The sequence below is a fragment of the Caretta caretta genome, chromosome 1 (assembly GCF_965140235.1).
Source record: "Caretta caretta isolate rCarCar2 chromosome 1, rCarCar1.hap1, whole genome shotgun sequence".
NCBI classification, from domain to species: Eukaryota; Metazoa; Chordata; order Testudines; family Cheloniidae; genus Caretta; species Caretta caretta.
This window is the reverse complement of record NC_134206.1, coordinates 315161821-315189320: the sequence shown is the minus strand read 5'-3', so window position 1 is coordinate 315189320 and position 27500 is coordinate 315161821. Positions and strand designations below refer to the sequence as shown.

The 27500-nt window shown below is 40.2% G+C and overlaps 1 protein-coding gene across 2 annotated transcripts in view; it reads right to left on the bottom strand.

Annotated features, from left to right (window-relative positions):
- The window catches only part of PLXNB2 (plexin B2), a 338143-nt gene that overhangs the window by 236024 nt on the left and 74619 nt on the right, over window positions 1-27500 (bottom strand). For both annotated transcript variants that reach the window (XM_048836863.2, XM_048836862.2), the window contains exon 2: window positions 656-856. The gene's annotated coding sequence lies outside the window, so the exon portion shown is untranslated. The remainder of the gene's footprint in view (window positions 1-655; window positions 857-27500) is intronic.

Sequence of the window (27500 nt, the reverse complement as noted above, 5' to 3'; positions counted from 1 at the left end):
ACTTCACAATGAAGCAAACTCATAGTGGGAAGAAGAGATTTTGACTGCAGTCTCTGCTACGATTCCTGTCAAACCAGTGTTCACTAATCAATGTGAGCAAGCTTGATAGCAGAACAATCCTAAATCTATTTGTTCACCCCCAGGGACACAGTTTTAATGCCACACTTTCAAGTCTCACTGGAGTCACATTGTCTGTTTAAGTCCCTTACAGGAGACTCAGAATGAAAGGAAAGAAAAATAGGGTTAACTCACTAACACTTTAGTAGGTTGTAGCATGTTGCTGATGTTGGCACAAACCTGTTCTAATAAAACATTCTCTCCTTACATAGATTTATGGATACTGGAAACACCACCACTTGTTTGTTTTTTAAACACTACCCTTCCAGAAATCAACTCTTACCCGGTGTTCTCCATTAATAGCAATAAAAATCTAGCGTGGGCTCCAATAGCATTTGGTGGCTAGGAACATACATCAACTGTATTAGTCTTTGATCACTAGATGAGCATTTGAGGGGGACAGAACAGATGGGGGAAATGTGATTTGTAGTTTGCTGAGAAAAAAAGTATGAGACCTTATTTTATTTAAATTGACAAGGAACATAACTGTAATTTCCTTTTAAAGTGTATATTTAATTTATTAAAAATGTTGGCTTACCTGAAAATAAAATTCATCCGAAAATATGTGCAGACACCACTGCAGCACTGCGTGGAATATGATAATATGCTCCAGCTGGGAATGAGGAAGGAGATGGGATGGTATAAGTATTTGGCCTTTTAGAAAGGTTTTTCAGATGAACTCCGATGAGCCAAAACAAACCCTGGAACCAAGCCTTGGCCTGGCCTTGTGTCAGCCTACCTGTAAGGGGAAAAAAGGAATACTTAGCCTCTCACAACATAGATGTGATGAGACATTTTGGAGTCAGACATCTGAACACACTAAAAACAGAAAATGTAACTATGATAAATGTTTATTTTTGTTTTCTGTTTACATAACCCAACCTACCATAGATTCAAAGCAGCCATTATTAAGACTGATACCAGTAAGTCGTCCAGTTGACTCCCCCCCCCCCCCTTTTTTTTTTTTTTTAAAAGCTGGGTACTTTTCCCTTTTAGTAGATTTCTGTTTTTATGATGGACAGAACTTTTACAACACAAAAGAACTGAAGTTTTCTATTTCAGACGGTGATGACTCTTGGGTCATAACAAATCAGGGTTGCTTTTGAATCATGACCTAACAGTAGAGGCTCTATATACTATCTCCTTGAGCCATCCCATAAACCGACCTCTTTTCTAATCTGTTTCCCAACATAAGTGTACTATTTAGGTGAGCCAAATTCAGGCTTAAAATATATATAAATTTAGATGAGCCAAGATTTTCAAGAATGGATACCTAGAGAAGGCACCTTACTAAGTGGCCTAATTTTAAAAATCAACAAACACCTAAGCACCTCCAACTGACTTCAGGAACTAACTTATAGGTACCAATTTTTGAAGATCCATGACCTTGACCTCAACTCCCATTTGTAGAACCATAGAGATGTAGGGGTACAAGGGACCTTGAGAAGTCATTAATTCCTGCCCTATGTGCTTTGGAAGGACCAAGTAAACCTAGACCATCCCTGACAAGTCCAATCTGTTCTTAAAAACCTCCAACAAAACAGGGATTCCAACCTCTCTTGGAAGCCTATTCCAGAACTTAACTACCCATACAGTTTAAAAGTTATAAAGTTTTTCCTAATATCTAACCTAAATCTCCCTTGTTACAGATAAATCCTTTACTTCTTGTCCTACCTTCAGTAGGACATTATCACCAACTGGAGGAGAAAGTAAGTAAAATGTCTGACAGAATTTGTCCCAATGTGATTTTCTTTCCAAATGAAAAAAGATGGTTAAATACTTTCCCTCCCTTTTAAAGTAAGTGCCAGCAATGTAGGGAAAATGAGCACGCCTACCATAACGTGTCTGCATGTGCACATACCACTGGGGAAACAAATTCCAATTTGAAAGATTTTCGAAATATGGTTCAGGAATATTTTTTCCTTCAGAAATTAGGAAAAAAGTATGTTGACAATTTATTTAAATTTGAGGAATATAAATGTACCTTACTATAGAGTCAGATTCTGTATTAAAATTAATATAATCTTAATCTCTTTGTGAGTATAGAAATAAAAGCCATGTCTTTGTGCAATATTTGTCCTGTCCATAAAGCACTAGAGGAAAAAGACTAAACTAGTGCAATTACAGATGTACACAAACTTTTTCTCACAATATCCACTGACATTTTTACTCTGTGCATTTTCCTCCAGGGTGGGTTCTCACAGGAAATTTACACAGCAAGAGTTCTAGTTGCATCTAAAGCCCACTGTTTTTAAGGCCAAAAATAACAACATATAAAATGCTTTCTCAACATATCAAACTGAAGGATTTTAATGAGTGAATGGGGAATTAACTGAAGACGAAAACCAAGGAAAAAATTCTAGCTCCTTACATTGGTAACCTCCGGGAAGAATTTTAAAATTATTACTATGCTGCTTCGCATTATAAAGCTTGTTAGTATTTGCTGTATAAAATGGACAATTATTTTCTCAATAACACTTATAATTGTCTGTGACGCTTAATCAAGGTGCATATTTAAATTAAAAACAAAAATCCATTTCTCTTAGTTCTCATATCATATACAGCTGTCACACCAAGGGCTTACAGGAAATTGAATCAGTGATGCTCCTCTTACCCCTCGCTTGCAACACTGCTCTCAGTAATGCTTCTGTTCCACCCTGTGCCAAGACAAAGGGCAAAAGGCCCAGGGGTCACCCACAAACCTACATAATGGCACACAGAAAGCTAACGAGTCACTGAGCTTTGCCCTGGCTTGATATTTTACTCAAACTGAATTATTAAACTGCTCTTTGGGAGGTTTATTAAGCACTTAAAAGCCTCCTTTCTGAAGAGACAGAAAACAAAGGTCCTCATGAACCCTTTTTGCAATCCTTAGACAATTAATATATTTATGCTTGATTAAGAAAAGCCTATGAAGAGCTTGTGCAGTGCAGAGAGAATCTTTAAGTACCTCTTTTTATTAGAGAGGAATGGATGGGTCATTTTTTCCAACTCTTCCACTTCCCTTCTACTGCAAGCGTCTCAAATGTCTCTGGTATTGGAGATGTGAAGAAATGAATGCACATTCACTCTTTCAAATTCTAATCTAATCATGTTTTGCTAGCTCTGCTCAGGAGCACTGATGCTACATAGGGAAGAAGGACAGATATGTTACAGCTACAGCAGATTTTGTCCAGATTGACCTAGTTTGAGATTATTGCACATTGTTATTGATCTTGGGTTACACAGTTTCATTCGCAGACTGGTCCAATATAACTGCTTTATACCATCAAATTCTACCATTGGTATTGCAATGTTTGTAAGTTGAGCGTTAATTAGAAATAGTTGCAGAGATCCAGAAGTCTGATGACAGACTACCAGAGAAAGATTTTTTTCTATCCCATACGCATTTACTCAGATTGTTATTACCCAGTGTACAGTAAATCAACAGTAAGTTGGGTTTTTTTTTAATTCACTTTAAATATCAGGCAAGAATGGTCTCAAAATTGGTAACTACAGCAAAATACTCCACTCTTACGTATATTTTCTGCACAGAAATTCACAGGAATGGGAGCTCCCAAACATATCCATTGTAATGCTCTACTTGTATATTATGTGGAAAATACATAGGAAATTGGCCAATAGTTGTTCATGTCAAGTCAACATGAGCTAATAACCCCTGCTTGCTTTCCTAAAGAAAAAAAGAGAGGGGGTCTATGCTGGTGTTACTTATCTAGGCCTGAATCTATAATCCTGTAGCTTCAATTAAAAGATCATGTAGGTAACAGGACGAATTGGTATTTTATTACACCGGTTTTTTAAATTAATCAAGGGAAGTAAGAACTATTACAACTGACAACCACTTTCACCCATGCCCGTGTTTTCCTTTTATAATTATACGGATTTGGCTGTAGAGGCAACCTGTCAGTGATGACTGCAACATGTCTTAGACCAGCTCTCTCCTATTATTCCAGCTGGGTAGGTAAAGGTCATTGACACGCTATCACTTATGACATTTTACAGTCAATTGAGACCAGAAAAAATATCATTAACACTGAGCATACTTTGAAAAGCGATAGAGCTTTCTTCTTTCCATAGGGTCTTGTATGCTAGCTCTGATATAAACAAAGTCCAAATATGAAACAACCTAATAAGCCAAATTTCAGTGGGTATTTGTTTCTGGCATCTAGTTCCATATTCTGTTTGCATACAAACAATCATACTGGATTTGCCTCTTTCTCATGGCTGCAACGAGTCATCATGAGTCAGAAGTAAGGAAACAGCCATTATGTATAGTTAAGTTCTCAAATGAACATACACAGAAAAGTGATAAGACAAACCACCATATCACCAGTAGGCAAACACTTTTCACAAAGTGATCGCTCCATATCTGACCTCTCAGTCCGTGTCCTCAAAGGAAACCCACACAAAAGATGAGCTTGGGAATTTAAATTAATAATTCTGCTAGACACTAAAAACCGTGGACTAAACAAGCACATTGGTTTTAAGGCTCATTACAGTTTGTAATGCAGTCTTCTGCCTGCTCTTAATTGCTCACTTCATTTTAAGTGGTCTTCACAGCATGTGCAAACCTTTTATGCTTAACAATCTGCCCCGACTTGTATTTAACTCAGGCTCTCTGGTTATCTTCCCAGACCTGAAGAGCTCTAGGAAGCTCAAAAGTTTATCCCTTCCACCAGCAGAAGTTGGTCCAGTAAAAAATATTAACTCACCTACCTTCCCACTCTTTATTAAGAAACAACCCACTTAATTCTTATGCTGTCTACACTACAAAGCTAAGTCGACTTAAGTTACGTCGACATACAGCCACCACTGTAATTAAACCGCTATTGCACGTCCACACTATGGTCCTTGTGTCAGCAGAGCGCATCCACAGTAGCAGCTCTTCCATCGACAGAGAGAGCAGTGCACCGTGGGTAGCTATTCCATTGTGCAACTTGCCACAAGGTGTTTTGGGAAGGGTTTGCAATGCCTCATGGGTGCAGGCTCAGCATCACATGATGCAAGTTTCTCAGCCCCATCATTCCAAGGGCATCCTACTAGGTTTCCAGCTGCTTTTCAACTGCCCTGGAAACATGCAAACCTGCCATATGTGGCAGAAAGCATGGATCCTGCACTGCCCTTGAGTATTGCGCTGTGCGTTATGAACACGAGGCTGTAAGAAGCGCTTAACAGGGGGGCTATTCACTGCCCTGACCACAGTCCCATCTTTGTAGAAGCAGCATATCAGCAGCTCTGCACCAGAGGCAACTATTTGCCTCCTCTTGCCTTCTGCGGCTTTGAGTTTTACATGGCACTGCTATCTCTCCCTATTGTAGCCCATCCCCTCTATGCCCCAGCAAGTTCCTGCAGCTGGAGTGAAGCTGTGACTGCACAGCCTCCCCTCCCCACAGACCCAGGAGAGCCACCACCTCCCGTGCACTACAGGCAGGAGTGCCTTTGCTGTGTGGAGCCAGAATGCTCAGCTGGGAACTTGCTGTGTGAGCTCTCCACATCGAGCAAATAGGAAGAGACAAGTTCAAAACTTCCCAGGGCTTTTACAGGGGAGGGGCATTCATCTGTGTACCTGGCTGCAGGGCAGCGGAGTTCAAAACTGTGACCAGAACAGTCATGGCGGGTACCGTGGGATACCTCCTGGAGGCCACTTAGGGCGACACAAACAATTCAGTGTTTACACTGACACCACGTCGCTCTAACTACGTCGCCCTAAGCTCTACGCCTCTGGTCGAGGTGGTTTTATGTTGGAGTAGCAGGCGAGTTAAAGCTGCAGGAGGAGCACTGCCATGCGTACAATTCCATTTGCTAGGTTGAGGTAAGCTGCCTTATGTCAACAAAACCGTGAAGTATAAACATGGCCCTAGAGCAGTGGTGGGCAACCTGCGGCCTGTCAGGATAATCTGCTGGTGAGCCACGAGACAGTTTGTTTACAATGACCATCCGCAGGCACGGCCGCGGTACGCTGTTCCTGGCCAATGGGAGCTGCAGGAAGCAGCATGGGCTGCGGGCAACTGGTCAATGTCAACAAACTGTCTCGCGGCCAGCCAGCGGATTACCCTGATGGGCTGCGTGCAGCCCGCGGGTCACAGGTTGCCCACCACTGCCCTAGAGAGTCTCTTGGAAGTACAAGTCTTCAATCCTTCCCACTCTAAATGTTAGATTGTTAGTAATTCGCTGGTTAATTATATATTCCTTCTACACACCAGAGATCTAGCCTTCATTTCTAACTACCATTAAGGCAAATGAAGGTGCATGGATCTGCAACTGTATGCAAAGCATGCTAACATTGTACATTGCATAATTGTTCTGTGAATTTTACATCCTGAGCACAGAACAAAAAATACTTCAGGATGTTCTCTTTTAAACCAATTTTGCATTATTATTTGTTTTGTTTTCAATCAGCATGTTTCTGCTGCCAATCATGGGGGACAAGAGGGAAAACCTTCGTTTTCCTGAATATCAGCTGCTGCCCTCTGAATACACATTGTACACTTATACTGTGCGTTGAGAGGTGGGGAAGAGACCTATTGTAAAATAATGCTTTTTAAACAGTCCACAAGCCCTTTGTGATTTACAAGCTGCCAATGTGTTGGATGAATTCGGCAGCTGGGAAGCCAACAGCTCTGCCCTCATTCAAAGGTTTGAAGCAACCATTCAGAATTAATATAGGGCCTCAGAGGATATGGTGATATCTAGCTTAAGACCCTATAAAAACTAGTATTTCAGCCAACAAGATTCTTGGTCCTAAAAAGCTCTTTCATACTCCCAACTCCCTAATTCAAAACATCAAGAGAGTCAGCTCTGCTTATCACAGAAGCTGAATGCCATACTGTATAGTGTTTGTGTCAAATACAGCCGCTGAACAAGCTTCAATTTACACTAATTGTCATTGGAAAAGAAAAAAATATAATTGTATATTTGTTAGAAAAGAACAATTTCCAGACATTCAGCATAGGCAGGAGAATAGTCACAAGCAGCTTCTTGGCTCGGTGGGTACCGCTAGCGGGTGGTAAATGAGAGCGTTGCAGAGAGGACACTTATTCTTCAGAAAAAGAAGGTGGGGGAGAGTGCTAAGACAGGCACCCCGATGGCTTCAGATTTAGGCAGCCACACTGATGTCAGTCTAGAAGTAGGCGATCATTATGCAGGCCCAGCTGCAGGGGTGTGCACTGTTGTCTGGAAAAATTAGAAGACGAGCAATGAAATATAAAGAAGGGGAAAATGACAGTGAGTGAAAACCCCATGATAAACCCACTTAGGCTCTCCTCTCCCCAGGAACAAAGATGAAGCCTAATCTCTTTAGCATATACTCTGTCTGAAGTTCAATTCCACGTACCCCCCATTCCCCACCCCACCCCCACCTCACACTTTCAATGCCCTACAGAAAAGAGATAACAGAGCCCTTTATTTATTAACGGTATAAACCACTATGTAAGGTTCATGTTTAAGAAAATGTTTAGATGCAGAATTATTGCATCTGCTGTTTATTTCCCCCCAAAGACTATACTCCTCATTTAAAAGGAACAACAACATTCAGGATAAATATATTACTGTGCAGAGATGGCATTTCAATGTCCTCTGTTAGAGAAGCCTTTGTGGATATTTTAATTGGGGAGATACTTCCTTTTGGCTTCTTTGCACACTGGGGATGACCTCGTCACCGATGTAATAACGTACTTTAAGGCTGGGGCTTTTCCCAGAGTCTACTCTCTTTGTGGAATTATCTGAACGCACTAAAGTGCTTTTGATCAGAAAAAAGAAAAGGAGTACTTGTGGCACCTTAGAGACAAACAAATTTATTTGAGCATAAGCTTTCGTGAGCTACAGCTCACTTCATCGGACGCGTAGCTCACGAAAGCTTATGCTCAAATAAATTTGTTTGTCTCTAAGGTGCCACAAGTACTCCTTTTCTTTTTGAGAATACAGACTAACACGGCTGCTACTCTGAAACCTTTGATCAGAAAGATGGTCATCTATGACATAGCACCTACTTTGTGTAAATACTTCAGAAAGAAATCCTTTATGTTCAAATACCTCCCGAGGGTGAAGGAGGAGATGGCAAAAATGTTAGGCTTGGACCTATTGCTGTGTTTGTGTGTCTCTCTGTTATCTGGTGACTTTAAGAAGACTTTTCACTATCATGTGGGAAAACAGCTAAGGCCTGGGTCTAAGGGAAGCTTCTTGGGAAGTCAGTCTAGGCCTGCTTAACTTCTGGTCCCAATTTAAGACTATTTTTCCCTTCATTTATGCAGGCCAGGAAATGGAATACCTCAAATATTTTATACTTGTTAATGAAAACAAAGCTGAGTCAGATGCCTGGCTCCTGCTGGCATGAATCAACCACAAGGCGTGGGGAGAGGATGGGGAAGAAAAAGGAAGCAGGGGTCTTGCAAAGGCTGTCACAAGCCCTTTATCAAAAATCACACCACCATAACTGAAGGGGAAGCTCAGGGCGATTTTTTTTCTTTAGTACTCCTGCTCTGGATGCGACTACTGAGTCAGCTTAGACAGAGGTATTTATCCCTAGAGTTCACCAAATTGCTTCTGAAGAGCTTTGCTTTGGAACGCACAGGATTGCACTAAAATGGCAGGTATTTAAAAAATATTCCCCTTGTGGACAATACCCCCGACCCTTCATCTCAAAATACACATTGCCCTCGGTGCTATCAATATACTTGGGATATTTTTCCAGGAATAAAAACAAATGTTGCCCAGTTAGCTAGCGCACTGAATGCAGGCTCATTTGCCCAGCAAAGATTTCCTTCAGTGTTAGCTTCCTGGATATGGTTACGAGAAGTGTTTTTGTTTACAAGGGCTGGGGCAAGGGGCCGGGGAACGAACAACAATTCCTCACTGCAGCTCTCTGCCAAAAAACAATCCCCCCACACCCACACACCCAATTTATCATTTGGTAATGGGAAAAAATGTTTGACAGAGCCCTTGTTAAGATATTGGCAGCACATTACAGTGGGTTCAGAAGGTTTAAATTTAAAAAAATGCAGATTTGACTCTCCCAATTTTCCTCCCAGTTACATTATGTTTAAAGTTTCAGGGAGATTTGTTCTATGCGAGCATCATGAGTCTTCAGATTAAGCAGCACTGACCCAGATTCTCCAGTGTCTGGTACCTTGTCCAATCATTTTACACCTGTACTAATAAAATAGAAGGGTCAACAGACAGAAATGGAAACAGAAAAAGCTGAGAATTCTTAAACTACAAGAACAAACTGGCAGATTGCTGACAAGCCACCAGTAATTTAAAGGCACCACAGTATCCGTGTTCCCCTCCAACGAAAGGCAAGGACAAGCAGAACACATTCAGTATCCATGCTGGAAATGCAGTTCACATTAAGGTATCAGATATATTCTTATAGAAAGGAAAAAGGCAAATTATTTATCTAAATTTGAAAACAGCACAGGGTCTTGGGTTAATTTAAAATTCAATTTTAGTTTACAGCATTAGGAGAAGGGATAAAAGCCTTTTCTACCATGGATTGTAAATTAAAATCCTAGGCAGGTCTGGTCTATCAGCTGATTGTGACAGTATTACAGCTATAAAGCCAGACTTTGGGCACTTCCTTTAGAAGATCTAACTATGAGGCTCTAGTGAACTATGTTAGGAAAAGTTTAATTTACTATGGCCTAAGGCAGATGAAATTTACCTTTTCCTTATTCCATTGCATAATATAAGGGAAGAGAACTTCCACAAAGGCAGAGAGGACACACATTTTTGCAAGTAAAATGACAGTTCGTCCAACCAATAGCTTCCTAAGAAAGGGAGATGAGCCATCACTTCTGTCCACAAAGCGGCTCTCTACAACATCTGGCCCTCTTAAAAGAAGTTTACAGAAGTTGATAGAGTACAGGGGGGAAAGTGTGTGCATGTTGCAAGAGAAGGCCAGGCTCTCCTCCCAGATTCTATGGTGATGATGGCCAGATAAGTACCAATATAGGGAACCTTATACACAAGCTCTGACTACAAATATACTTGCAACCCTCCCAGGTAGGGTGCTTTTGACAGGGATGATACAAAACGGACTGGCCCAAGAATAAGGGCATCTTGGATTTAAGGGGCTGTTTCAGTGGGTGCTCATCAGCTATGGAATGCCTCACTGAAGGAGATCACACAGTTTGACCATGTTCAGGTCTAAATCCAAGCCCCGCCTCTGATAAGGCCATCCTTATGACCTCTTTCTATGACTGGCCATCCACAATTGGAAATACTATAGGAGAGAACGACTCAGAAGAAAATAAATACAAAAACAAACCATACAGCCCAAAACAAAGACAGATCGGAAATATTCTCTATTTAAGGCTCATTCAGTACTCTTTTTGATTATTTATATACATATAGTGTTTAAATAACACAGTGATAAGCACCTTGCAAAGGCTTAGGCCTGAATAGATAGATTAGCATCTCAGGGATTTTGTTTGTGAAAAATTTGATTTTTAATGTAAGATGTGTGTGACTTTAGTACTCAGGAGAAATCCAATCCAATATCCTAGGAGACTGAAATCCTCTCAACTGCACTGATACGCCACAGGCTGCCAGCAACAAGGACAGCTCCATTATCTTGAGGGGAGGCAGCCCAAGGAGGTGTAGGTTTTGAGTACAGCTGATTGGGAAATGGAATTTTCATCCTCCGGATGTTTTCACTCTTTAAAAAAGTCATTTTATCCAGAATCATGACCCCCCAAAAAAGGTATCAAAATATAACTTCTTAGAAAGTAAAAAGTTCAAAAAAGAAAAAAAATTTAAAACAAAAATTTGCAAATGTTAAAATGAAATGTTTTGTCTGACATATTTCATTTCGATTTTTGGAACCCAAAAGCTTCACTTTTCTTATTTGATTTTGGGATTTGCCGGGTCGGGGGCGGGGGGGGGGGGGGGGGGGGAGTTCTCCTGCCGTGTTTTCTCTATTACTATTTCTGTTACTGTTTCCAGATTCTTCTAATTACAGTAACAGAATGTGTCAGAGTGTAAGTTTCCCTCCCATTTCATCATACTTTTTACCTTAGCATGCATTTTTGGACCTGCAGCCCTGAGGATTGTTTTCTATTCCTTTGCTTTCCTAGTTGACATTTGACTTAATAGGGAAACATTTATTTTTCACCTAGACCTGATCAGGCTTGCAAGGACACGATATGCTAACACTGCCTCAATATTTACACAGTTGGTGTTAAGAAAATATTTATTAAAATCATTTACTTTGATGTACTCCTCTTCCCTTACTTCCCCTCCAGTAAAAATATACAGGACAGCTGAAGGTGATAAGGAATTCTACTGATATTGTCACCATGCAAAGGCAAAGGTCAAATGAAGGGGTTTTAACAGTTTGGATCATCCATTTGGTACTAACTGTAAATTGTGCAAAACAAGCCTTGCCGTAGCTTAGGTTTATTGGAAACAAAGAAACTGTCAAAGGTGACTAAAGTAAACAGCTGCTTTTAAAAAAATTTAAAAAAAAAAAAAAAAGGAGAGAGAACAAACAAGTGTGAAAACAGAATGGCCTGCACTCTTCCTGGGCTCCTCATTATACTTCACAGTTTTTACTATTAGTATTTAAATCATTATTAAAATTCAATCAGCCTACCTGAGAGAGTGCCTGTCGCTAAAAGTCTTGCAACACCAATAAGGATTGCTGAAGCTAGAAATACCAACTGTCCCTAGGTACAATCTGATGAAGCACTGGAAGGCCTCCAACTCTGGAATGCTCTTCCTCTCACTGAATGCCAGAGCACATCTGTGGTATTCTCTGCGGGAGACTCGTGGATTGCTTTCTTTCCAAGCTTGTGGGGGGTTGGGAATGGATCGTTTATTGTATCTTGCAGTGGAGTTTATTTTGTGCCTGGCCTCCATTTAATATAGGCATATATGTTTTGTTAAAGGTGAGCAGAGATCTTCAAATATGGCACAAACAATGAGTGCTGAAGTCTTATTACAGAAAGATGATAGGATCATATGGTCAGAGCAGGTATCAAGCACTCTGACAGATGACTTGACTGTAGTGGAATGGGATGGGGAAGCAGGGGAGACTGGGCAAACTAAGAGGGTTTGGGGGGTTAGCCCTTTCATCTTAACCAAATAGCTCCCTTTTCTTTTCTCTTTTTTAAAAAAAAAAAAAAATGTTTCAAACACTTTCTTTAAAGTTTGGTTTGCATGCAGATCGATAAAGTGACTTCAAATGTTTCACCACTACGCACAGAACCTTTTATATTTTTTTCCCCAAATAGGGAGTACTTTTTTCTAAAGTAAGATTCCCTAAATATACACTCAAGTCCTTTGAAGTCACTCTCTAGTCCACAAAGTTATGTAAACTAATTGGAGTGCTGCTCATTTAATCTTTTCAGGCCTAGATCATTTAAAAATGATTGAGATTTAGGGTGCATCATTTTAATGCAGATGGAGCACTTCATGAGGTCAGGTTGTAGGAATTCACACTGTATACAGATTCAGAATTAGAAGGGATTTTGATGAAACAGAAAGGCTGCTTTCCACAGTCAAGTGAGCCGATTATAATTTTAGTTGTTGTTGGGAATATACTGCAGTCACCATTTCAACATACCATTGCTGAATCATTTCGGTCCTCAAAACATTTCAACAGTCAACAAAATGCACACAGCCTCTGAGTCAGTTTTTCCACCTCAGCATGCATACAAGATTCCCACTAAGAACCAATAGGAGTTAAGCACCCATGTCAAGGGAAGAACAGGCTCCTATGTTCCTACAGTTAAGAGTTTTATACAAGGAAAAAATAATAATTTTCATTGTTATGCTTTCAAGGAGGGCAAAGGCTCTTCTATCGCATCTCACTGATCACTTATACACTAACTTTACCCACTGCTCCAACAAGCTGATACAATTTTTGTATCAAAGAGCCACATGTTCTCCTACTCAAAGAACTTTAAAAAAATATGATAAACCAAATGCATCCAGGAGGTTAAGTTCCATGCACAGGTATAACTATGCAATTGCCTATGCAGGCAACACATCACAATCTAATATAGCAACACTAATCTTGAACTGTTTTTCATACAGAAACGCACTAATTAGCGTAACATTTCTTTATTAAAGTTATGTCTCAAATGCGCCATCAATGGATGCAATTGCTATGGATACTGTTAAACAGCTTTTTTTACAGAGCTATATATATTTTAATATTGTGGTGTAGGTTTCAAATAAAAAACTGCCATTACTCCTCCTATTATCTTGATCTGTGAATTAATCTTGCTGACACGGTTGGTCAGGGGCTGCTGCCCCCGTTTTTTGTTGTTTTTTTTTTGGTTGTTTTGTTTTTTTAAACACAACGTGGAAGAGTCATTTGATATTTCCAGTTTGTCTACAATTAAAATTTAGATAGACCTAGAGACCTCAAATCACTCTTGAGCGCTGTAGTTAAGCTGACCTAGTCCTTGGTGTAGACACAGCTAGGTCATGGAAGAATTCTTCCGTTGACCTAATGACCACCTCTTTTGGGGGGGAGGGGGGTGCATTACCTGCACCAGCAGAAAAACCCTTTCTGTCAATGCAGGAAGCATCTACATTACAGCACTAAAGCAGCATAGCAACAGTGCTGCCACTGGAGTGCGGGTAACGTAGATATGCCCTGGGTTTCCGTGGGAGTCTTCCCAGTCACAGAGGCACTGAATCTCCTTTTCCATAGATGGAGCCAACTAAGACGCTTTTTGAGACATTCTTTCGGTCTTCACTTGATCCCATGCATCTTTTACTCCTCTCCCTCTCCTGGAGGGCCATTATTCATCTTGCCTCTGACCTGGAAATGTAGCCAGGTGGTCTCAGAAGCAGATGTTAATGCCTCTCTCAGAGCCAAGTTACAGAGGGTGGTCATTTATCATCAATCCTCCTGGATCACAGTAGCTTCACATGCTAGCCTGTGAAGAGAGAGAATACCAAGGTTGCTCCCAACACAGGTCTAAGGTTATGCCATCTTGCCAAGTATTAACAATCTAGGCTCAAGATACATAAGAATTGTAAGGAAGAGGCACACTATTCGAGTCAAAACACTAGGACTAGAAGACAACATGGTACTGAATACTATTACTCAAACTCAAATATACCCACACCTAATCTACTTCTGCAACTGAATTATTTCAAATGTACTAATTTAAAGCATTTACATACTACTGGAATGGGTGCTACAGAACCCTCAAAATAAACAGGATTTAGGGGCTGACTGCTCAAAAGTAGTTAGGTTCCTAACCTCATTTCAATGGAAATGAAGAGCCTAAAAAGAAGTTGAGTAACTCTTTTTGAGCATTCAGCCCTAGATGTCTTCTCTTTGCTGAACCCATGAGGAACTGTTGGGTGTTTGTATGCATATGCCCATCCATCCATCCCTTTTATGACTCAAAGCACACTGTTGTCACTTAACATACGGTTCCTTTGTAATACACACTGTGTCAGGAGATAATAAATAAGTCAAATAACCCTATTGGCTTTGACAAATGCATGAGGAAGTTCTCTCTGATACAGGTAAGATGTAATCTGCTTAAACAGCTTGGGTCCAAAGCTGAAAATTAAACAAAAATGAACAGTAGGTGTGTGCCTGCTGATGGCTAATTTGATTTGGAAAAGATCCAAAGGGGTAGGGGTGAGGAGGAGAAATGTACCTAAGAAAATGTGTAATGCTTCAAAATCATTGGACTCATTTTCCCCATAAAGTCAGTGAAGGACATTCAGCACAGAAGTAACTTTTTCTTATTTATATCTGTGGAATCTGTAGCAGTTGCTGGTAAGGATACATTCAGGCAAATCTTCAATGAACCTGGAAGTACCACGAGGAAGTACCAGAGTAAACGAATATTTATTAAAATAGTGAACTTCTAACGTGCTGAATGCCCACAAATCCCCCCCCCACACACGTGTACTCTGTAGTTAGTTCAGAAATTTTGCACAAATTTGTACTCAAGTCAGCTTTCATGTTACCTTTGCAAAAACATTCTTGATTTGTATTGCAATAGCATCCAGAGGCCCACGTTAGTATTGGGGTCCCAACTGAACCTAGCCCACCAAGATTCAAAAAACCTTGACTTTCACATTTTAAAAGTACATTTAACCATCCCTCCCAGCATTTTCAACTGAGACAAAAAAATGCAACTTTACATATGGTTTAAGAAAGGGAAACCAGTAACTTAATGCGTACAACACATTGGAAAGCATCAGATTCTGCTTACAATATTTTCTGCAGAGAGAAAGAATTGTATTTCTGAATCTGCATTTGTAATACTGTGTCACATCCTCTCAGTGCCTGAGCAGTCAAAGTGCTGTGTAGTTGGAGAGAAGGAACATCCAACGTTTGAGGGGAGGTAGCAAGCATGCTAAGTGTATGAAATTTTACTGCACTTTCCTGGCCTGATAACCCGCAATAGTCCTCTTATCCCATCTGAGCTCTTCTGAAGCCCAAAATGCATGCTTTCCCATAACAGTCTTAGAGAGGAGGGGAAAATACATCAATACTACCAAAACCAAGCCGATAATTTATACTGTACTAGCAGCAGCAAGAGCGAGTAGACTTTCAGAACCACAACATTCAACATTTAAAACATATGTCAACAGAAAGTTAAATACGCTCTTCATACATTTAAAAGGGTTGTCAACTAACAATCGGGGGCATTTAGCATAAACGCAAGATTATTTTTAACCACCCTTCTCTATGGCCAAAAATCATGCTTCATATTGAGTTAAATTAGCCCAGAGACCAATCTATTCCCAAAGGAAGAAAATACTTGGTAGGCTGGCCAAAATATACAGTGGAGAGTTTTCAGATTTTGACTTTTTTTGGGGGGGGGGCCAGCAAGAAACACTTTTCACATTACTTAAACACTGTTTCGTCACTCATGTGAATCCTGAGCATCAGCCTTGTGGATATATATCCTTCATATAGTCCAAACAACTTGACCAACGTACCCAACAGCTACCTGTCCAAGGACTAAGGCAACCTCTGGAGCAACCTTCAGGAAGGTCTCAATCCTGCAAATAAATGCATGCACAAGGACATCTATGCCCACACAGAACATTAAGGACTTCAGTGGGAATTCTCTTTCCCCCCTTCCCTACCCCTCCTTGTGTTTGACAAAGCTGCTTTGCAACTCATTACAAAGATGCCATGTTACCCTTCCCAAACCAATAAAGTGACACCAAAATTCTCTGAGTGTATATTTAAAATAAAGGCACGGGGATGGCAGGACAGACATACCAAAATCACTGATTTTCTATATAGAAACAATACTGAGGGTCCGTATTTTCCCCCTCTTCCCTCCGTGCTTGATTTCCACTTATGGCTCCTTTAAAAATGAAAACATTGTTTTCCAAGTGCACTGCTTCCTTCTGGAGAATCAGACAAATTTATTTTCCGTGAAGGAAAAAAAGATGCAGTTTTCTCTAGGTAGCCGACAGCACAATTATCCCTGCCTCCTTGCAAAATCTGCAATCTTTGCAATAGATGGGCTATAAAATTCCCCACTTTCCCTGGAGGCACGTATTTTTACTGAGAAGATCTATGCAGTTTTGTTTTCCCCGGTTTGTGTACCTCAGTTTGAGTACTATAGTCTTCATCAGTGAATTGTTATCAAGATGCAAGAGACCCATAATTGAGCACCTTATTCTTAATGTAGAAGAAAAACTCAGGTATTATACACACATGCAAAGAAAATATAGGCATAAAAATGATATACAACCTGTTTAATAATTATGTTGTGTATATATTTACAGTCATACACAAAAATATTAGATACTTGTATTGTATTATTTGTACATGCAAAAAAACCCTTAGTGCAACATTAATGTTGCACAGCTAGAATAAAAGTCACGACTGCAAATATTTTAGGTGCCTACAGCAACAACAACATTACCAGGTTGTAGATCTTGTGTATTTTATGTATATTTCTGGCATACACAACTAAATGAATAGTAATAAATTAAACAAAAAATTTAGCCACTGAGCCTCCAAACACGTACACATGATTTGGGTAAGTTTCAGGCTAAATCAGACCACAAGGGACATGTATTAACTAAAGTAATTGACTTTAATAACTTCAATCATGTGAGTAATCCTAAATCCATGCATGTGCGTGGCAGGATCAGAGCTTCAGTCAGAAGACAACAGGAATAGGAAATAGAGGAGCTCATTTGCAACTTTCTATTGCGGTATTGATTGCACAATGACAATACCACCAAGGCCATCTTAAATCATTAGAGCCTCTTTCTGCTTATTAACACACATGTACAAGGTTTCTATTTCCATATATAAAACCATCAATCTGTGATGCATGCACAGAGCAGCTCACATTACCTGAACTAGACAGCGTATGTCTAGTTGGGTTAATTTTCTAGCATTAGCTATTAACTTCCATCTGTGTTTTTCCCTCAAATTTAAGAATGTGCTCTACACTAGTGTATCCCTGTGCTTGAGCTTTACGCAAAGCTCCATGCTTTACCTTAGAGTCCTACTCTTCAACAAGAGCTACTTCGGTCAGGGGTTCTCAAACTTCATTGCACCGCAACCCCCTTTTGACAACAAAAATTACTACATGACCCAAGGAGGAGGGGACCAAAGCCTGAGCCCACCTGAGCCCCACTGACCCAGGCGGGGTGGGAAAGGAAGCAAAATCCAAGTCCTTCTGCCCTGGCAGGGAGGGCCAAAGCCTGAGCCCCACTGCCCCGAGTGGGGGGGCCAAAGCCCAAGCGCTTCAGCCCTAGGAGGGGGGCCTGTAACCTGAGCCCTGCCACCCAGAGCCGAAGCCCTTGGGCTTTGGTCCCAGCCCTCAGCAAGTCTAACACCAACCCTGGCGACCCCATTACAATTAAAACCCATTAAAACCCACATTGGGGTTTCGACCCACAGTTTGAGAACCCCTGACTAAGGTGGTAGACACCTCTTGGCAAATGTGTTTGTTTGTCTGTGAAACACAATGCAAACTTCTGGCACTGAAGTAAAGTAAAATATTTGAGGTCTAAGTTTCAAAGTTCAACTGTGATCCAGCCATAAGATAAGAACCATCGCAATGAAAAGCAGGAAGTGCATCTTCTATTCCATAGAACTCAACTGACTTGTCACAAAATACTCATTTAAATTTTAAAAAAAGATCACTATTTTACAGATTGTAAAACTTGGTTATCCAACCTTAAAGGCTGGCCTCCAGAAATGCAGGACACCCATCCTATGAAAATCAGTTTGGCACTTCTGAAAGTTTAGAAGTATTTGTATTGCCTAGCCCACTACTTTGTTAAATTTTTCCTTAGGCTTCACTTAGATATGTGGACTCCCTGCACTTGGTGTGTTTTCCTCCACAAGGGCAGTATAGGCTGTAACTACAGCTGTGTGTCATTTATGAGGAAAGCAAGGCCATTTCTTTTTTCAGTCTCAACTCAGACCTGCCAGTCAGTCTATGTACACAGTATTTTAAGTGGCGATCAGCAGCTTGTGTGTTGTAAGTAATTAAATTTACTTTACACTTGTCTGGGCAGTAAGTAATTAAATTTCACTTGTCCAGACTGAGATTTTCACTGTCCTGGATTGCCTGACAATTGGATTTTTCTCAACCCGATTTGTTACCAAGCAAACATTGTAAAATTATCAGTACTACTCCTGCTGGAATTCTACAACAATAGCAGAATGCTAAAAGGATTTAAAAGTGTGTGGTTAAGCTACTGACATACTTTGGTGACTGAATAAAAAAAAAGTTGAGAAACCCAAAACTTGATGTAAGTTCTATAATATGTACTGATTTTCCTCATCTTGGAAATAAATGGTAAGGCAACACTCTAGGCTTATTATTAAAACTGGGCCCAAATTGGTAAATTCACATCAGGAATATATTCTGTATCTGAATTTCTCTATTGTTTGAGATCATATTTTCTGCTTCAGACCCATCTTACACACACACACGCACACACACACACACCCCTCTACCTAGAAATATGAAGAATTTGGCTAATTCATGCTAAATACTATGAAAACATTTGCAGATTACTGAAATTTTGAAATGTGCTTATTTGCTAACACAAATAAAGGATTACACATCCCAAAATTCCTGTCTTTAGCAAGTGTAGGTTGTGTTCAATTATTGATCATACTTCTTAGTATACTAGTAAGTGTTCTGTAATACATTTTGGAAAAGTTACGGAGTCTCTATACGAGAAGCAGCTGTCATTCACTGTGAAGGTAGGTCTACATCAAAGATCAGCCTTAAACCCATTTCTATTTGTGACTGTAATTTGACACCTTAATGCAGGAGATAGAGGAAAGGCTCCATGGAACATGCTTTTTGCTGATGACATGTTGTGCCATGAAGGTAAACATGTACTAGAAGGAGAACTAGAACTATGGAGAGCGGCATTAAAAGAAAATGCTTTATGAATCAGTGGACAAAAGATGGAATACATGTGATGCTTCATTGAGAGGGACAAGAAGAAGCCAGTAAAACGAGATGGCATAGTCAGTGCAACAATTTAAATACCCTGGTTCAGTGCTAAGACATAATGGGAATGCAAATGAGGATGTTAGGAGCCACATAAAGAGAACTTGGTTTAAATGGAGGGAATTCTCTGTGATGAGAACATGCTAAGTAAAGAGCAAAACATATAATGTCATGTTTAGACCAGCCATGACATATGCGCTGGAATGCTGGCCAATGAGGAAGAGAGAACAACTACTTCAAATTACTAAAATGAGAATGCTCAGGCAGACGCTGGGTAAGACAAGAGATGATAGGCCACACAACGAAACACTACAGGCCATGATGAAGGTAGCCCCCATCATGGAAAAGCTGAGATGGCTGGATCATGAGAGACAATGAGATGTGGGATACGCCGGCCAGAAAGTACAAGAACTAGTGACATGACAAAGGCCATGAGAAAGATCTAGAAAAAGATGCTGACAGAAGACAAGAAGAAGGGGGATGTCAGGCTGGAAGATGCACTGACAAGAACATTTGAAGATGAAGAACAAGAGCTGCTGACCCTGATTCCTATAACAAGGCAAAGAAGAAGAAAAAAAAAGAACATGATAAAATGTCTACAGTACGCAAATCTTAGCTAAGAAGTACACAGATATCCATTTTCTGTGTCTGAATTATGGTGTGAGGATTAGTTAATGTTTAAGTGTCTTCGTAAATTGATTTTAAAATTGGCATTTGAACCTTCATTGTCATTTATGGAAAGCTCAATGTCCTTAGGATTTTACAACACAGAATAAGATACAGTGTATCTTACTGTATTTCCCTGGCAGGCAACCCATATCAATTTTCGGGAAGGGGGATGGAATAGGTATTTTGATAACCTACTTTTATATTGCTGGATATTCTTTCTACAATTAGACAATTTAAGATTACCAGCATGCATGCTGAACTGGGGGATTTACCAGATTTATTTGGAGAACTTTTTCCAAGTTTTGTAACCATGCACACACCCCAGAGGAAGCAGTCCAAGAACTTCCGGTTACTATTTATAATGAGACTTGGGGTTGGTCTCCACAGGGAACTTACACTGGCATAGCTACCTCTCTCAGAGGTGTAAAAAACCCACTTCCTTGAGAGATGTACCTATGCCAACCTACCCCCACTCTCCCGGAGACAATGTTAGGTCAACGGAACAATTCTTCCATTAACCTAGCTACTGTCTCTCAGGTATGCGGATTACCAAAAATGAGAGATGAACCCTGACCTTCAATGTCAGTAGTGTCTACACTGAGGCACTACTATGGCGCTGTAGACCTACCGCAAAGTTTTTTGTCTACATTGACAGTTGTACCAGTTTAACTAAAGGTGTGAATTTAAGCTTATTTCGTTAAACTGGTACAAAGCTCCTGTGCGGACACTCTTAAAACTATTTAAGAGCAGCTTATTTCAGTTAAACTTAAATCAATTAGGAGCACAATGAAGATAAACTGAGATGAGACTGAGGCCTCGTCTACACTTACATTATATAGCGCTCTAACTTGCTAGCTCAGGGGCGTGAAAAATCACCCCCCTGAGCGCAGCAAGTCCGAGTGCTTTAAAGCGCTACTGTGAATAGGTTCCCAGTGCTCAAAGCTATTCCCCTTGTGGAGGTGGATCACCAGGAGTGCTGGGAAACCTCTCTCCCAGCGCTCGTGCGTGACCGCGGCAGCACTTTGAAGTTTCTAGTGTAGACTCTAGTGTAGAGTGTCCATGCAGGGGAATGCAACAGTTTAACTAAACCAGTGCAAGAGTGTGAGAGTGAGTGAGTGTATGTGTGCGTGCGCAGACAAAACTTAGGTTTGAGGAGACACCCAAAGATTTGGGAGTAGAGCAAATGCAGAGGGAGAGAAAGAGATCCTTTAAATAATTATCCTGCCGCTTCTCCCAAAATATCAAAAGTAGCCCTGATGGCCACTTGGAACAGATTAAGGACCTCTCAACACACTTCCCAAAAATATGCATGTTGCATTGAGAACTAGATACTTTTACATGCTAACTCTGAACACCAGTCAAATCATAGTTTGGTCATCATGCAGAACAAACAGGAAGATAACATTCAAAAGTCAGATTAAGTGAAATTTACAAAAGAAACTTTCAAGCTCAGGTGGAAAACAGGTGTGAGAAATGTCATGCCCAAAGTATTTATTTTTGGCCACAAAGTGTGTCCCTCATATCTACAGTATTCCTATCTTGCTACTGTGAAGTTCTCCATATTTCCAAACTATCCCCTTAATTGGAGACAGAGTGGGGGAGGGGAGGAGTAAATGTATATGCTAATTCCTTTCCTTTTTCTATTTTCTGCATCCATTCTTGAAAGTTTAATCATTTGTTTAGCTCAGAATTATCTTTGTCTGATTTCTGACCACATATCGGCATCAAAATTCTGAACAGCGGAATTAGAAGAGAGTGATGTTATGATGTTTTTGTTTTCAGATTGTATGAAAATCTTAAATACATCTGTGAAATCCCTACAATGGATTCCTGTGACGGTACAGTAAAATTCCTCTAGTGCCTCCCACCCATTTAATAGAATAGTCGTCATACCAATTACTCAAGCCTTTTTATTTTTTGTTTTTACAGTGCTTGTGAGTGCCAGCAAAAGCCTGGAAACTGGACTGCTTTATTTATTCACACAATAAATCCTCAAATAGAACTGACCGATATTTAGGGAAACATCTAGCTCTGTTAAACTTCAACAAGTATTTAAGATGAATTAGTGCAGGTTTACCATATAATTACTGTCTTACTGAATCTAAATTAAGTGTTACTAGAAGTATTAATGCATTGTAAAAAAAAGGTCTATATGGACTATAAAAATGAATGCTAAGTAATCAGTCTTTATTGGATATCAAATAAGCACATGGCCTTTTGTGCTACAGTCTTGAAATGTGGTACTTCTATTCATTATACATTGCCGATCACAAAAATAAATATTGAAATTTGACACTGCTGTCATGTTTGTCCCTAGAAGATCACATACTAAAAAAACTGCTGTAAATGTATCTTTCATGAGGTCTGATGGTGGCTAGGCATTCTTCAAACTGGATAAAATAAGGTCAGTCAAGGTCACCAGTTCTATTTATTGGATTACATTCAGCTAGTATTCTATGCTGTAACTGGTCTCCAGGTGGCATTAAAAAAGTTTCAGAGGAACAGCCGTGTTAGTCTGTATTCGCAAAAAGAAAAGGAGTACTTGTGGCACCTTAGAGACTAACGAATTTATTTGAGCATGAGCTTTCGTGAGCTACAGCTCACTTCAGCCATATGACTGAAGAAGGCTCTCTCTCCATAAATTCAAACTATTTTACTGTGACAAATGTGTTTATTTCGACCTGCAGAGCCCCATATAAAATGCACACAATATAATATAGTTAATTAAAAGCATGCATATGAAATCATAAATATCATTGCTTGTAAATGACAGTTTCTTCCAACATGTATCAAAGGTCTTGGTCCTCACTGAGAGGGAAGTCTAGGACAAGTCTGAAAAACAGCTACATTTAAAGTTTGAATATTTATAAAGTTTAAATTGTGGGGCAAAACCTCACCTCCATTCCTGATCATGTGATTCAAAGAGTTAAATAAGATTCTAGTCATACTTTCAAGACAAAAAGAGCCCTCTTTTGTGCAGAAAATGTACAGAACATTTCAACTATGTGCCCCAACTTTCCATGAGCAAAGATGTTCATTTTTAATAACTTCTCCAGTGAAATATTCATTCAACATTAGCCAAGATGGAATTTATTTTAAAATGTGCTAGGATCCAGTTTTAAGGTTTCTAACTGGGCTATTACCCTTAATCTCTGCTTGCTAATTCAGTACAATAGGAGTAGAGAAATTGATTTTAATTCATTTAACAAAACCCAAAAAAAGACTAGACTGTTCTAGAGTGAACAAATGCTTCTAAGATTTTTTTTTTTTTTTTTTTTTTGCCAGTCCCGTTTCCTCTCCAGCTGGGAATAAAGATTCTCCCTCTCTCCTCCCACCCCCATAAATACAAGTCAATCATTCTCTGCCTTTCAAATTAATCTTTGAAGTTTCCAGTGATCTCAATGTTCCTTTTATGAACACATTCCTTCTTAGTATTTAAAAAAATAAAACAAAAAGGAAGAGTGCCTTCTTATAAGAACACTTTTTAATTCATATTTATTGACTAAAGTTTAGAAAACTTGAAGTACAAGTTTGATATAGAATGCGCACACACAAAAAAGATTGATAGCATCTATATACGGTGTGCTGCTTTCCTATCTGGAATGTATTTCAAGAAGAATCTTCAAAGGTAACTTCATTCCACAGCTGCAAAATATACACCCCTCTAAAGGGTTCACTTGTCTCTGGTGATGTAAATTGTACTATGTGTCGAACTGTGACAAAGAGAGATTTTAAACTTGAATCCCAGTCAAAAGTGGTTACTGAAAGGAAACTGCATTCACACTGTACACACAGCGAAGAATGCTGCAAACCTACCTTGAATGGAAATAAATGATATCCAAAATATTAGAACAATGAGGAAGGAGCATCAAGAATAGCTCCATTTTAAAAAGATAGGTCTCAGAGGGTTAGGGAGCAGCTTTTTCTTCAGAGTCTGTCTCGCTGTCCCTATTCTCACCTCTTGCCTCCATTTCAGAAGGCTCCTACTAAATCAGGCAAAGATGGTAACAATGCCTCCTTCCATCAGCATCCGATCTGATTAACAATGTAACAGAGATCAGAATTCTGCCCACAAACCAGGGTTTATAACCCATCCCTGTTAAACAGTCTATACTTACTACATGGTCTCCAAACCTCTCCATTGAGAATGAAATAGCTGCCCTATTTCAATCCAATGTTACCTTGTAAAGCATAAATATTACATGAAGATGAATTGAAATGTCTCATTGATTAAAAAACCACACCGTGAGCTTGTCACATTTCAAGGCATAAGTTGCCTCCTGTCTGGATAGAAATCAAAAACCAGTCCTCCAACTATGGGTATATTTCAAAGGTGTTTCTCACAGTAGAGGATACTTATCTGACATCAACTTGGTAGCTTTGAGATCACCTCTAGGTTAGAGATTAGTATGAGAAATCATCCTGCCCAACAGTGAATCTGGAGAAAATGAAGTATCTGGACATCTAGAAAAATAAGACTGTGTAGCTAATGGATACTTCTACTGACTTCTTGACACAGAGCAAATCCTAGGACCCTTACCATATCTTGCAATACTTCAGTTACTTCCAAAATGTCCTCTTAGAATTAAGAGCAAGGATCCCCACAAAAGGTAAGTTTGGACAAAATACGAGTTCTACCAATACCAAGTGTTTTGCAGAACCATATCTCTTTCCACGAAACTCTCATGGGGAAAGAGTGCTTGTGCCTTTTTTGAGGTGGGGGAATGGGGAGACTACAGCTGGGTGGCTATGGTATGTCCTAGAATGAGGAAGTCCCTGCTCTGCCCGATTTGAAGTGATTTGGGATTTAAAAAAAAAAAAGAAAAGAAAAGGGGGGGGGGGGGAGATTCTGCTCTGAGTCCACCATAATACAAACAGGCAACAACATAAAAATATAAAAAGTGGAGAAAAATTATAAATGGAAAACTATTCAGCATAGACCATTGCTACCATGTCTAAAAACCTAGAAAAAAGAAAAAGAAAAAAGCTAGAAACTGAAAGTCTGTGCATTTCCCTTTCTAGACATAGTCTATGCACATTCCTGTTCATTTCTGTTTAAAAGGCTCTGGGCTTTATTCTTTTCTTCTTTGCACCAGTATAAATCAGGAGTAATTAATTTATTGTAGTTACATTTGCTTATAACTGGTATAAGAGAGGGGAGAATCAGTCTTCCAATGCCTATCTGTATCTCGAAGAAAAAAAAAAAGTCACATGATAATCGTACAGAATCACAGGTTACCTTTCTTCCAAGACTGAACAAGGAATGCTGTTAGAAAACTATTATCCATAGGGCATGACTACACTGGAAACTTCAAAGCGCGGTCACAGGAGCGCTCCCGGGGCAGTGTAAGTTTGGTTGCGCGCGAGCGCTGGGAAAGAGCTCTCCCAGAGCTCCTGGTAATCCACCTCCATGAGGGGATTAGCTCCCAGCACTCAGAGCCTGTCTACACTAGCCCTTTAAAGCGCTCAGACTTGCTGCACTCGGGGGGGTGGGGGGGGTTATTTTTCATACCCCTGAGCCAGCAAGTTAGAGCGCTATAAAATGTAAGTGTAGACAAGCCCATAGGCTACTTTGTTCCCCATTCCTCTTCTCACTGTTTTGAAGAAAAAAAACACATCCTCCAAGAAGGGGATTGCCTGAACGGGAAGTTTCATTTTAGAATGATAATTGTTGTTTATGATTGAGGTAAACTGGTTGTAAAATACTCAATTAGAAAATGTAGGTGAACACAGATATATTTTAAATGAGGAGAAGCAAGCCAAATAGCAAATCTATTACATGACTTTTGTGCAGGGTTAAATAAAAGCCTAACACACTTCCCCTAGCTTCTCTTTTGGGGGAAAAAAAAACCCACAATAGATAAAATTTTCACAGGCTGCTGCAGGCGAAGAATGACACACACAGCTATTCTTAATCTACATACTGAGAAGAGATACGCTTCACTCTATGAAAACAGCTCCTGATGATAGTATGGATACGACACTGCTGTGCTTGTCTAGCCACCCACACATGATGGAGAATGGTGTGAAAAGGCCTGCCAGAGCCAGTACAAATGGGCGGGCAGAGGGGGAGGGAGAGGGAAGAAGGCGCATGGCAGTGGCAAAGGCATATATGAAGCCTTTTCAAACACACTGCATACTTTCAGGTTGCAGGCCATGGATTCTGATGAAAAACTGAAGGAGTGGGATTGATCTGTAATCAATTATGAATACTGTGTATGACCTGGTTTTTCAGATTGTAACTGTATAGATTTAGTGTGTTACTGGAAGGTTTACCGCAAGGGTTCTTAAACTGGGGGTCGGGACCCCTCAGGGGGTCACGAGGTTATTACATGGGGGGTCACGACCTGTCAGCCTCCACCCCAAATCCCGCTTTGCCTCCAGCATTTATAATGGTGTTAAATATATTTAAAAGTGTTCTTAATTTATAAGGGGGGGGTGTCACACTCAGAGACTTGCTATGTGAAAGGGGTCACCCGTACAAAAGTTTGAGAACCACTGGCTTACTGTAAGCATATGTTGATTCAGTTCACTAACAGGGCTCTTTGGGAACTAGCAACACAATGTCTCTAGGTAATCAACACACACACACACACAAGGCAGGGGATCATTAAGAAACAGTGCCAAGTTAAGCTATGAAGAGGCTGCTACTTTGGCTCCAGCCCACAATTACACAGCTGTTTTGCCAAAGGTGGGGACAGATCAAAAGGACTTGAAATGGCTACAAAGTGACTGGCAGGGGTGGGGAGAGGAAGGGAGGAGGAGAGGAGAGAGGCAGTTGTCAGGTTTGTTTGAGAGGACCAGGTGCTCTGAAGCAGTTGGATTCCTACGATTCCAGGAGATGGTAAGCCTTAAGAAAGACAGATATGAGTACAGACTTCTATTCTTTTAAAATCCTCTCTCTCAAGTTTTGCTGTGTTCCTGCTGTTAAGATCTCAAACTTCTTTGTTTCCAGAAAGCTGTCTGGACACTATATTAATCACGGGCCACAGCTCCCAAAGGGAAATCCTGTGGGCACCAATTCCAGTTGGGCCTGCTGAGTAATCGTGTTTGGTACCCGAGGGCTGCAGCCTGAGACCCAGGTTTAGGAGTGGGAGAATCATGGGATTCCCCCCAGGACAGGTAAAAAGCAAAAGGCCTAACACCTGGGGGTGCACTCAGAGAGACAACAGAGGGGTCAAAGGTGCAGCTAGCCCCATAAGAGTGGCAAGAATATGTCCAATTCTGGAAACCTCTAGACTGGTTACACTTCCTTGAACAGAAGTTACAAATGAAAAA